Source organism: Jaculus jaculus, chromosome 7, assembly GCF_020740685.1.
Source record: "Jaculus jaculus isolate mJacJac1 chromosome 7, mJacJac1.mat.Y.cur, whole genome shotgun sequence".
Classification (NCBI taxonomy): domain Eukaryota; kingdom Metazoa; phylum Chordata; class Mammalia; order Rodentia; family Dipodidae; genus Jaculus; species Jaculus jaculus.
In genome coordinates this window covers 32,364,319-32,377,280 of record NC_059108.1, presented here as the reverse complement: position 1 = coordinate 32,377,280, position 12,962 = coordinate 32,364,319, and the positions used below count along the sequence as shown (strand labels likewise).

General features: G+C 38.9%; 1 non-coding gene across 1 annotated transcript; it reads right to left on the bottom strand.

Annotated features, from left to right (window-relative positions):
• Window positions 1-1,288: 1,288 nt before the first annotated feature.
• On the bottom strand, window positions 1,289-1,421 carry LOC123462626. The gene has a single exon (XR_006638412.1). It is a non-coding gene; the product is annotated as a small nucleolar RNA SNORA42/SNORA80 family (small nucleolar RNA).
• Window positions 1,422-12,962: the final 11,541 nt, after the last annotated feature.

Genomic DNA, 12,962 nt, shown 5'->3' with positions numbered 1-12,962 from the left:
TTAACAGCTTTTTATTTTCACCTTTCTGAGTTTTGAGTCTCCTCGGTATCTACTGCCACCTTCATAGAGAAGCTTCTCTAACCATTAGTGTAAGCAGAACTAATGTTCTGTCACTTTCTATGCAATGTTCCCTTGAGCCCTGATGAGTGCAATAGACACTGGACTCCAGTGCTAAGCACTGGGATTTCTATCCTCATCACCTTGATTAGTCTTTGGTCTCTTTCCAGTATTTATTTCCATTGCCATCTACAGAAAGAAGTTTCTTTAACCAAAAGTGAGAACAGCTGTAATCAAAGGCATACACATGCACATCAGGAGGCAATCCTGACAATAGTTACTACTGCCTCTGATTGAGCCTAACCATTGAGTTTCTTCCTCATGCCCTTGCCTTCACCTTTAATATTTCAAAGCATACCAGTATAACTGCTGTTAACATCAAAATATCAGTGAGTTCACATGGTATAAATTCCTGTGTGACACGTGCAAAGATGAATCTATTAGTCATGTACTTCCCCTTTGCTAGCCTCCTGAAACACATACTCACAATATGCTTCCTTGGTGACTAGAGAGACAGTACAGTGCTTGTTTGTGAGTATGAACACCTGAGTTCATATGCCAGCACCCCATACAATATGCATGGACATCGTGGTGTGCCTGTGATCCCAGTGCTGGGGAGCCATAGACTGGAAAACTCCTAGGACTTCCTGGATAGGTAGTTTAGCAGAGTTGGGAAGCTCTGGGTACGGTGAAAGACTTGTCTCCAAGCATAAAGTGAGGAGTGATTGAGGAGAACACTCAATGTGGACCTCGGGCTTCTACAAGCAAGTGTACACACATGCACATACCCCCACATCCATATCTATAGAGATATAAACACATGTAAACATACACAGACACACACACACCATATACACATGGAAAAACTTTTCCCAATACTAAGTTGTTGATTCACGTTAATATACAAATTCATAAATTATAGTTTAAAAGGTGCTACATTACAATAAGTAATTACGTTTTAAAGTAAAAAAATAAAATCAGTTCACTTTCCAACAGAAAGGGTAGGAAGAAGGGACTTCATGGCCCCAAGTAAGCTAAAGAAAACAAAAGGATTCCTATAGGTGGAAGAGAGACATTAGGAAAATTGAAGTCAAATTTTAGACCCTTCTCTGTTTTATTAACTACTAAATGGCAGTGTTCTTCATGCTGGAATATTTGTACCATCGGAGGACTACAGAGGTCTTCCAAGAGACAGTAGGACACAGAGAATCTTTTTTTTTTTTTTTTTCTCTAATGTGTAACCCACTTCAGTGCCAGCAGCCTACAGGGAGAAGCCAGGCAATGGTTTGGGGCCACAGTTTGCTCTGGCATGGGACACTATGACAGACCAGAGGTACGGGCCTGCCATAAATCCAAACCCATGCCCAGGACACAGAGAATCTTAAGGGAATTAATTTCCATATCTTTCAAGTGAATGTATTCATTGCTAAAAACAAAAGGCATTATTATAGCAAGATTCCCTTGACTCTTCTTAAATTATGTAACCAAGTGCTCACATTTACAAACGAGAGACAGGAGTAGAAGTGATGCTGAAGGCCCTCACTTCTATCAGTAAGTCAGTGTGACTGTGACTGCACACAGCGGGAAGACCTAGCTCTCGACATACCTCGGCAAATGATGAGTTTGCAACAAAAGTTGTCCTTGTATATTCAGTTATAATTTGCCAACTATATTCAAAGCTCTAATACCTAAAAGATTTCTTTTTGTCACATTTAGAGCTATGGGGCTGACATAAATGAAACTAAATTAAAAATACCTTAAAGAAAATATTTGAGGGAGACAAACAGAGAAACAGGCACAGAGAAAAGGAAAGAGAGAGAGAGAGAGAGGGAGAGAGGCAAAGTACGGCTGTGCCAAAGCCTCCTGCTACTGCAAAAAAAATTCCACATGCACATGCCACTTAGTGCATCTGGCTTTACATGGGTCCTGGGGAGTTAAGCCAAGGGCATCAGACTTTGCAAACAAGAACTTTTCATCACTGAACAATCATTACATCCCCCAAATTAAAAACATCTTAATACATTAATTTGTGTATCAGTATCATTATAACTTTAATAAGAAAATAACAGCAAATATCCTAGCAAAAATTATACTTAGGTTGGGTGTGGTGGTGCACAGCTAAATCCCAGCACATGGGAGGCAGATGTAGGAGGATCTGAATGAGCTCAGTCACCCTGAGGTTACATAGTGAATTCCAGGTCACCCTGGACTAGAGTGAGACCCTACCTTGAAAACCAAAATATGTAATAATGCAAATTCAGTTAGAAAAAGAAGTTATCTTATATTTCTGACTGTTAAGGGGAACCTTTAATGCATTTTTTCAATGAAAATGATAGTTATGATACTACTACTAAGACATTTGGAACCATGATATATTTTAACATTTCAGCATTTACATTATGCCACAGAGTGTTTCCTCTATAAGTATTTACAATGAGGCAAAAATTTTGAACTCAATATACAAAATATGAGCCAGATTTAAAATTTTTCTTTTAGGTATAAAGTATGTAAAATATTACAAAGAACTTTTTATAGGTCTGATACTATAATGTTTTAAACATGTTGAAGAATATTAAAATGTAAAAAATCTAGATTAGGTTTTTTTGGGATTTCTTTACTTGCTTTCTTCTTAAAATACTCATCCTTCCAATAATGTGCACAAACTCACATCAAAGTGGACTGATTCCTCAGAGAGAACCCAGCAGACTCATTTGGCATAGTTGGGTACTGAGAGTAAGAGAGCTGAATGGATGAACAAGAGTAGGGGCTGCCGGAGTCCTGACCCTCCAACTGCTTGGCTAAGGCTTTCACTGGAGTTTTCTGGCTGTGCTGAGTTGTTCTGGGGTGTGGTTTCCAATGGCGCAGGGAGCTTGCTTGGGGCTGGGGAAAGGCCTTGGGAACTCTAGGCACAGGACCTCTGGAGAATCATCTCCTAAGCAGAAAATAACATAATAGCTTGGGAAACAGCACTTGGGGAGAATCAAACACATACACACACAAACAGAGTCAATTTCTGACTCATTTATAGTGATGAAGTATTTTCTCTGCTTATGAAACCATGTTCAGCTCTTCATGACTAATCATCCTTGTTTTCTTCAGGGGTTATTTTCCTACATGCAGCACTTTGCTTCATGGTAATATAGATGGCAAGCTACCAACTTAATGCACTGATGTTAAGTGAATCGAGAAGGCAACTGGAAAACTCTTACATGATTTGGCTTTGTGCCTGAGTCCACTCTGTGTTTATGAAAGGTAATACTATTGATAAATGGTTCCTGGGGTGCCTGGGGAAAGAATTCTGGACTTCACTGATGTGCTAACAACACAAAATAACAATGCATATGTTCAACAGAAAGTAGTGGAACACTCTCTGTTATCTATGATTTAATCATCAGATTCGATGATGTAGGTAGATTGAAATCATCCAGGGGTGGCGTCCCGAGTTAGCCCCTATTACTACCTAATATTATTTTTCCTTTAAGAAACATTTTTGGATCCTGTTTCCACATCTCTAAGATGGAGTTGAAACTAAGCCATCATTTTCCTTTCTGTGGTGGAACTCCATGTTATGACTTCCTAATCCCCTGGTGACTCTGAGAGAAGGACTCTCTCAGAACACACTTACCCTACCCAGAAACACTGAGCACATGCTTCTGAACTGTAAATACTTGTGAAGTTATGAAATTCTTCACATTGTCTCGATACCTCCTTAATGAAAAGGGTATATTTGAATTTAAATATAGTTCCTACATAGCTTACTAATGTTAGATGTTATATAAGTATCAGTTAGATTGTTCTGTGATCTTTTCCTTTTCTGTTTAGTATGCCAAAAATGTCAAGGATACTTTGATTCAGGGATGCTGAGTGATCTTTTTCCTGTGTAGTATATTTTTTTTTAACTTTTTTTCCCCACTTTTCCCATATCCATATTGATCTGATTTAGTGTTCTGTCTTTTTAGTTCAGGGTTAAACCTTTCTGTTTCCTTCATTTCCATATAAATGTCTCTAAACTGTACCAAAGGATTTGCATTGTACTTTATTCTCTGCTCATTTCATCATCTATGTCTTTGGTTGCCTGTCTGGTACTAATCAACTTCACTATGAGCATATATTAAAAACAGTATTCAAGGAAGATGGTGATTGTATAGCATTAAATTCCATGTTTAATCAATTTACTCGTTTATTTGTATAACACTTTGTCTAGTACCAGGACAACTAGAGTTTTTCTAAAAGTAGGAACAGCATACACTTTTATATGTTTGTGTCCTCTTTGTGCTTGCCAGTCCCCATGCAAGGCTGCAGACCTCAAACACTACATATTTTATTGCCTTGTCCTCAGCTGAAGGAACTAGAATATGATGCTATAATATTTTAAACATGCTGAAGAATATTACTATTCAAAAAATCTTTAAAAAAATCTGTTTTCAAACACAGTATGGACAATTCAATAGAAATATGAGTTAACTTAATAATAAAAATCTAATAATAGCAGATAATAAATTCCCATCTCTTATTTTTCTGCAAGAATTTCTTTTTCTTTTTCCCTTAAAGTAGAACAGAAAATACTTTTAATTTTATAAGCCAAATGGAAAGCTGAATTTAGTGTTACAAAGTTGCAGCCACCAAGCTGACCATCATTTTATTTTATTTAAAATGTAATAGCAAAAAATATTTTCCTGGATGGGTTGCTGACACATGGCTGTCATGAGGTGAATCCAATGTGATTTTCCCAGTCAGACCTGTCAACATGTGGTTTGTCTGCTCTTTATGGGGAGTGGTGAGCAACGGGCTGGCAAACTCAAGGGAATATTTTATGATCACTCTTGGAGGACCCATCCAATAGGCACTACTGTGAGTCACAAGTAAACATCTGAGGGGTTAAGACTGAGATAGACTTTGTTTCTCACTCTCCTTAGATGAACGACATGGTCAGCCGAAGGCGTGGTTCCTCTGGTATCCACCTCTTAGAGACAGTTCCATTTAAGAAGACCTTAAGATCTTTCTTCTTCAGAAATATGGGCTAATATTCAGCAAGAAAATAATTAATATGAGGTTGAATAGCAGCATGCAGCCATAAATTTGAGGAGAGGAATCAATATCAGATAAAATACCTGGGTCTGATAGAGTAAGAAATACAAAAAGATACACAATTTTTTTTAATTTATTTTTTTCTACTTTGTTGACAACTTCCATGATTGTAAACAATATTCCATGGTAATTCCCTCCCTCCCCCCACCTTCCCCTTTGAAACTCCACTCTCTATCATATCTCCTCCCCCTCTCAATCAGTCTCTCTTTTATTTTGGTGTCATGATCTTTTCCTTTTATGATGATCTTGTGTAGGTAGTGTCAGGCACTGTTAGGTCATGGATATCCAGGTCATTTTGTGTCTGGAAAAGCACATTGTAAGGAGTTCTATCCTTCCTTTGGCTCTTCCATTCTTTCTGCCACCTCTTCTGCAATGGGCCTTGAGCCTTGGAAGATGTGATAGAGATATTTCAGTGCTGAGCACTCCTCTGTCACTTCTTCTCAGCACCATGATCCTTATAAGTCATCCCAAAGTAACTGCCATCTGAAAAGAGAAGGTTCTCTAACCAAAAGCGAGAGTAGCATTAATATATGGGTATGAACATGAAGAGAGATGCTTACTGGGCAGTTTGTTGAACATAATATATACATTTAGCCAGACAGCAGCAGATGTTATGCCCTTAGTGCTCATGACTACCCCTGTTGTAGGTTTTTAGTATGAGGGATGTATTCCTTCCTATGGAGCAGGCCTCCAGTCAAATCAGAGGGCAGCTGGTTCACCTATAACAGATGTGCCAGTATTGCACCCATTGGCTCATTTGGTCGGGCAGGCCAAATATGAGTCTTGCAGTGTCCACTGTTGAGTTTCTTCACTGGTGATTTCTCTTACTCCCATTGAACTGAATGCAGTGTGGCTTTTTCCAACTTTCTATAAGCTGATCTGCATGGAGGATGTGTTCAGCTCAGCTCTGGCAGGATTTCTCAGTGACCTTGCAGCCCAAGTTCAAGGAGTCTTCACCAATAGGGTGTTACCATCTATTCCTGGAAACCAAGTGCCTCAGCAATGGCATGTAATATTTTGGCGGCATCAGGGATGTCCCTGACCAAAAACTCACTGGAAGGTATCCTATCTCTGAAAATGAAATTTTTTTAGTAACAATCTATGGCTTCTATGGGTTCCATTGTCAAAAAATGTAGGTTTCCAGATGACTTATTTATATCCTCTTGGATTTTTATTAGCTCTCCCTCCACCTTTCTTTTACTCCATCTCTTCCCCTGACCTCACTTGGGCTTTTTATGGACATACTTAGTATGGAAACAGCACCTGTTGATACTATCCTTTCCCCCATCCCTGCCCATTTTCTGAAGGGGACCTCTTCTTTGGGGACAAAGGTTATCCCTGTAGGGATTGTACATCGTGCATTGTGGGAGCAGCAGTTATTGGGAAAGGCGATGCCTCTGGGTGCAATGTCCCAACTTGTGGCTCCAACAATCCTTTTGCCACTGTTTCAAAATTCCCTGAGTCATGCTGGGTGTGTTTTAAGTCTACTTCAGTGATGGTCTTTTAGGAGCCTCTGGATCTCTGCTTTGGTAGGTGTTGAGTGTCCTCAGTGTTTGTCTACTTCACTCTTTTGCTGATGGTCAGGTTCACTGAGCAAACAGCACTCTTGCTCATTTCCTCAATTCCTATATGGTTTCAGCTGAGGCCAGGGTGAAGCATGTTGGGTCATTTATTTCCTCAGGTCCAGCTCCAACTGAAAAGGAGAAGCAGATTCTCCAATGGAGAGTGAAGTCAGCACAGGTTAAATGGGATAAGCATTATTAATTTAGAAAGAATTTAATGGTTGTAGCCCAAGATTAATGGGAGCTTGATAATGGACAGCAAAATCTTTGTCTGCATATGATTCTGACTTGCTTCCCAGTTCCACATATGGGTTCTTTTCCACTGAGTGGATCTCTTAGGCAAGCTGAAAGCAGTTGGTTACCCAGCAAGACTGTGAGCCACTATTTCACTTGTATGAGCATCATGTCAAGTTGTTTACTTCTGAGTAGCTTAGACCTCGGGTTGCTGAGACAGACGTTGTCTTCTTTTCCCTGGTGGCTCATGTAGCACCTTCCAGCACTACCTGGGCTGTCTGAAGTCTAGCTCTTTTCCAGGTTCCAACCAGGTCTCTCCATGTTCTGGCATGACAGAATATGTTGTCTTCAGTAATAGGGTCCTACCATTAACCTCTGGTGAGAAATCAAGTGCTTTGACAGAAGTCTGTCTTATTTTGGGTGACCTTGTAGGTCTCTCTGATCAAGAGCTCATTGTGAGTATTAGCCACATCCTGGTACTGGGAATTACAGGCCAGAGCCAAGAGAAAAGAAAAATTTAAAAAAAGAAAAGAAAAGAAAAGAAACAGGAGAAATTGAAGGTTCATGTTAGTCCCACTCTCTCCAGGGCCCTTCTTTTCAGGTGTTTCCCCCAAAGTTCCTGTTAAGGGTTCAACCTTTTAGTCTATCTTCCAGGATATAAGTGTCTATGTTACCCGATTCATTTTGGGTTCAATTTTGTGTCCCCCTCCCTCTTTTTGTCTCCCCACAAGTCCTACCCTCCCTATTATCCAGGCCTTGAGTTGCCTATCATATATATCAGCAACTTGGACTGATCCAGGTTAAGAACCACTGATGAGTGAGACCATACAATGAGTTTGAGCAAAAAGAAAAGCTGTGTTTTTGGAAACTTTTCTGAGTGAGAAATGCTTCATGAATCGAATCATATTTAGAATAATGTGCTAGAGAATGTCTTTTTATACCTGAAATGAGTCAACTTTCCACCTCAGAGTTATAAGAAGCAAAGAGGTTTGAAGTGCCTAGCTCTTCATCAAGACTATGTTGGTCCACAACGGCTCACACCGTCCTCCTTCCCCTCCACTGATGGAGAAGATGATGTTCATCTACCTCCCCAACAGACACAGGAATTCTGGGATTTTTTTTTTTTTGCCAACACACCAATACAGTAAACCAATGCACTGATAATTTTGAGGTATCTCCAGATACTTGTCTTATGAATTCAAAGAATGAAATCCACAGACCACAGGATAAGGTTCAGAAAGGTATTGTTATAACTGAGAGCTTTAAGGAGAGGATCTTTAAGAGAAAAGGAGCTTAAGGAAGGGAGGATGGCATCACTCTTGCCCAGGGAGACAAGAGAGAGTTTGAGAACCCCACCCCAAGGCTCAGGCGGGGAATTTTTGTGTGGGCACTGTGGATGGGCACTGGTTTAGCCAATTAGTGTTGACATCAAGTTAATGGGGTCAAGAGTTCTAGAAAAGGAAAATCCTCCCAGAAATCTTAATTCTCTATGAAGGGCCTTCTCAGAGGAGAATGGAAGGACTCCATAAGGGCAGAGACAAGGAAAGGCCAGGCCATTCTAACACTTCTCACCTATAGTAAAGTGTTATGACCTAGATTTTCTCCTTACAGGCCCAAGGACAATTCCAGAATTTAGTCAAGGAGAAAATTATTCACTTTAGGATTTCTTACCTTTAAACTGCCTCATAACCATGTTTTCAGAAAATACAAAGTGTGGACTTTAAGATGTATGGCCATCAAAGGGACTTAGCACCTGTTAAAGTAAGTTGTTAGGCATGTAGTTTGGAGATTAAAACAAATGTTTACCTTTATGCTTGAGTATGGGGAAAAAGCTGGATGTAACATTTTAAGCACAATTCCTTGTAAATTATCTGCTAAGTCTTTCTCTTTTGTTTCCACCAAGAACATACTATAAGGAAAGTAAGTGGGATGATATTGCAGTGGTTATTGGAATCAACTTTCATTCATGAAGAATGCAATTCATTCATTTTCAGTACTTGGAAGGGTGAGATAGTGGATCACTGGAAGCCCCAGGCCGCCTGGGTACAGAATGAGTTTTAGGTCAGCTTAGAAGTTGTTTGAGACTCAAACAAAAAATAATGCAATTTGTAAACTTCATTGTTAGTAAATATTTTAGTGACCAATAAAGCACAATTATTCTATTTTCCAAGTCTCATAAAATGGATAATTCTGTTATCTTGCTTAGAGTCAAGGAGGTTTAGCTTTTTTTTTTTTTTTTTTTTTTTTATTTTTCTGTGATTGCCATACAATGATTTTGGGACTAGAAGATGTCTTACTAGCTAGAATCTGGAATTCCTAGCATCTTCTAAGTTAGGTATCGCATTATACATTATATTTTCCTCCTTCTCCCTCTTCACTAGCACACATCTAATGCTGTCCCTTCATGTCCTGCCCTCTCTCACTTTTCTTTGTCTACTCTTTCATGTGTTTACTCCAAAGGGAATTCTGGAACTTGGAATAGTGCTAAAAGGGATTCTGATCATTCTTGAGGTGTGAAAAATTAACTAAATGAAAAAATAAACTAGTTCTCAACTGCCAATGGGAGGTTAGTAAATATGCTTTATTGGAGAAATGCTTTGTTATAGATATCATTCACAACAACCACATATTTTCAGCCCTGTTCTGATCAGGTGGGACAGGATATGCTCCTATTCTGCTGGATAAAAACATTGTCTTTAACTTCCCTAAGCTGATTGGACCCACTAAATCTGAGAAGGGGACATGGGAAATTTGAGGCTCAAAGCAAATTAATTAAAGGCAGTAAAAGAGAATGTTGGAAATAAGAGACCATAACCAGTCTCCTCAGTGGCAGATAGAATAAGAAGCTTGGAAAGGTTAAAAAAGAGATGTATATTTTAACTGCCTGATTATTGAAAGGCCCTTGGTGTGGAAACACCATGGGAAAGATATAAATCCCCTGCCTTTGTGCCTAGAGGTACTATCACATTTACTTCAAATGGGTAAAGAGACGTGATTACATGCTCTCAGGGGGGATAAATATACACAGTAAACACCAGAAAAACCTCCTCCCATTAAAGAAACCTTAAATAACTCCATTTTTCCCATTGACACCATCATAATTATAAGAAGCGTGAAACTCTACTGTGAAAAAGGATTCCGAAAAACAACACGAACTTTCTGTCTTTCTGCAGATGTCCTCTGCTATTGCAATAGTTCTTCTTTTATTTATTTATTTATTTTTTGTTCATTATTTATTTATTTATTTGAGAGCTACAGACACAGAGAGAAAGACACATAGAGGGAGAGAGAAAGAATGGGCGCACCAGGGCTTCCAGCCACTGCAAACGAAGTCCAGACGCATGCGCCCCCTTGTGCATCTGGCTAACGTGGGACCTGGGGAACTAAGCCTCAAACTGGGGTCCTTAGGCTTCACAGGCAAGCGCTTAACCGCTAAGCCATCTCTCCAGCCCTGCAATAGTTATTTTGATACATTATATACCACAGAAAAATGACATTCTCATATACACCTAGACTGGTCTGCATTTGTGTGCATGTATGCATGTATATATGTTCGCTGTAGAAAAATTATAAGAACAGTGTATCCTTAACCCATAGGTGCTTTCATTGCAGAGATCAGGGGTTAATGTGATTATTCATATCCAATCTTCTCTAATTCACACGTCACCAGTATTGGTGGAAGAAATTTAGCCAGAAGACTGGACTTATAAAATACACAGAGAATTTCTTTGATTGATAGTTTTAATTCTGTTTAGAACATTACTTCCAAATGGAATAAAACAAATATAAACTCATTTCAATGAAACCTTGAGTGCAGCAATGACTGCAATGGCTGAGAAGCAGAGGAACAGGGTAATACCATGATTCTGAAGAATAGCTCTGGATCCACATAGGTTTGACATTTTTTTTTTTTCTTATTGGGGAAAATTGTACACAACGTTAAAATCTCTATCATCTGTTCTGTAAGTGGGTAGTTCCATGTCTGAAAATATGTTTAGAACGTTGTATAATGAGTGCTACCATTCATACGCAGCATATTTATCATCACAAACTAAAACTCTGAACCCATTAAACAATCATTTTCCATTCTTTACTTTCTAAGACCTAATAACCAGTATTCTGATTTCAGTCTTTATGGATTTAGTTACAGTAAGTATTTTATATAAATTGAATCATATTGTATTTTCCCTTTTTTTAAAGTCTCATTCAGCTTTGCACAAAATCTTTAATTCTCCCATGTTTAACCGAGTGTCAGATTTTTTCTCTTTTTTACAGTTGAATGATATTCCATTCTATGTGTATTCCATATTTTGCTTATCCATTCATTATTCCATGACATTTGAGTTTTTAAAAATATTTTTATTACGGTGTATTACCCTGATATAAGCAGTGGTATGAATATCTGAGCATACAACCATAAATGAGATTGTTAGATCACATGGTTGCTCTATTTTCTTCTTGAGAAACGGCCCTGCTGTTGACATAGCACATGTGCTATTTTATATTCCTATTAACAATGCATAAGGGTTCCGGTTTCTCCATCTTCTTGGACAATGCTTATTATTCTGTTTTTAACAGTGGCAATTTTAATATCTGATATACTAGTAATTATTTTCTGACACACAGAGGAATGGATTTTCAAATCTTGAATTTATTAAAAGAATGTTGATTTTTCTCTTTCAGTTTTAGTGACAAGTAGACCTATAGCTAATTTGATTTAGGCGGGTTAGGCAACTGGCACACAGGTAAGGCACTAGGGCAGGAACAGACAAAGTTAATTATGTCTGACTTCATTACACAATTCACTTGAAACATACAACTGTTCTTAAAGGACTTCTATTGGTGTATTAAGGGTGTGCACCAAAAGTCTAATAATTGTAGTTCATATCCACTCATGCTCATGAGGTAACCATTTGCCACGCTGATAGCTTCATTCTCATTAATGCTTGAACTAATCTTATTTTCTTTTTTTAAATTTTTTTTCTGTTTTATTTACTTATTTGAGAGGGACAGACAGAGAGAGACTGAGCCTGAGAGAGAGAGAGAGAGAGAGAGAGAGAAAGAGAGAGAGAGAGAATGGATGTGCCAGGGCTTCTAGCCACTGCAAACGAACTCCAGATGCGTGCACCCCCTTGTGCATCTGGCTAACGTGGGTCCTGGGGAATCGAGCCTTGAACCAGGGTTCTTAGGCTTCACAGGCAAGCGCTTAACCACTGAGCCATCTCTCCAGCCCTAATCTTATTTTCATAAGGTTCAGAGAGCCTGGTTTTCTTTACATCTATGTTTTTCATATACTCAGGTTAGAGTTATCAACGTGCCATGCATATAGTTTAGCCTCCACAAGACACTAAATATCTTTTGATGCTATACATAAAAATGCTGCTTGGAAGATAGCCTACTTCATCAATTAGAAAATTCTAAGACAGTTACATGGATGGGATAGCATTAGAGACGATCACTGGAAGATGGAAGAGGTCAGGTACTTTGAGATAGTAGGAAGTGGGTTCCAGGCTGAGGGAAGACGTGAGCCTCTGACTATACGGGGTCTTACATGACTTTCCATGCTTCTGAAACTCAGAGATGTCCAATGAGTGTCGGACTGAGTGACTGTCTTTCTCAACTATGGATGGCACAGTAAGGTACTTCCCAGGCTCCTGGCTTTGTCTGCTTTCTCTCGCCTCCTTGGGTTTTGGTTTGGGCTGTGGCAGACAACTGAACCTTCAGCAACTTTCCCAGTTATGTCCTGTGTATGACTCAGAACCAGTAATCCATGGCTTCAACCCTCTCACTGCTCACCGTGCTTCATTTTATTTTTACTTTGTTTCATCTTGCTTCTTGATGTATTCTCTTCTTGTTTATCCCTCAGTGTTCTGTGTTTAGGGAAGCAGAGTTGCTACTAAGTGTGACAGTAAACATCTTTGATGAGAAGTCCTATAATTATGTTCTTATGTGAGAAAATTTATCTAGTATTGGAGATGAGAGTAAATGAGGCAAAGGGATATGCTGTTATTTGATTATTAA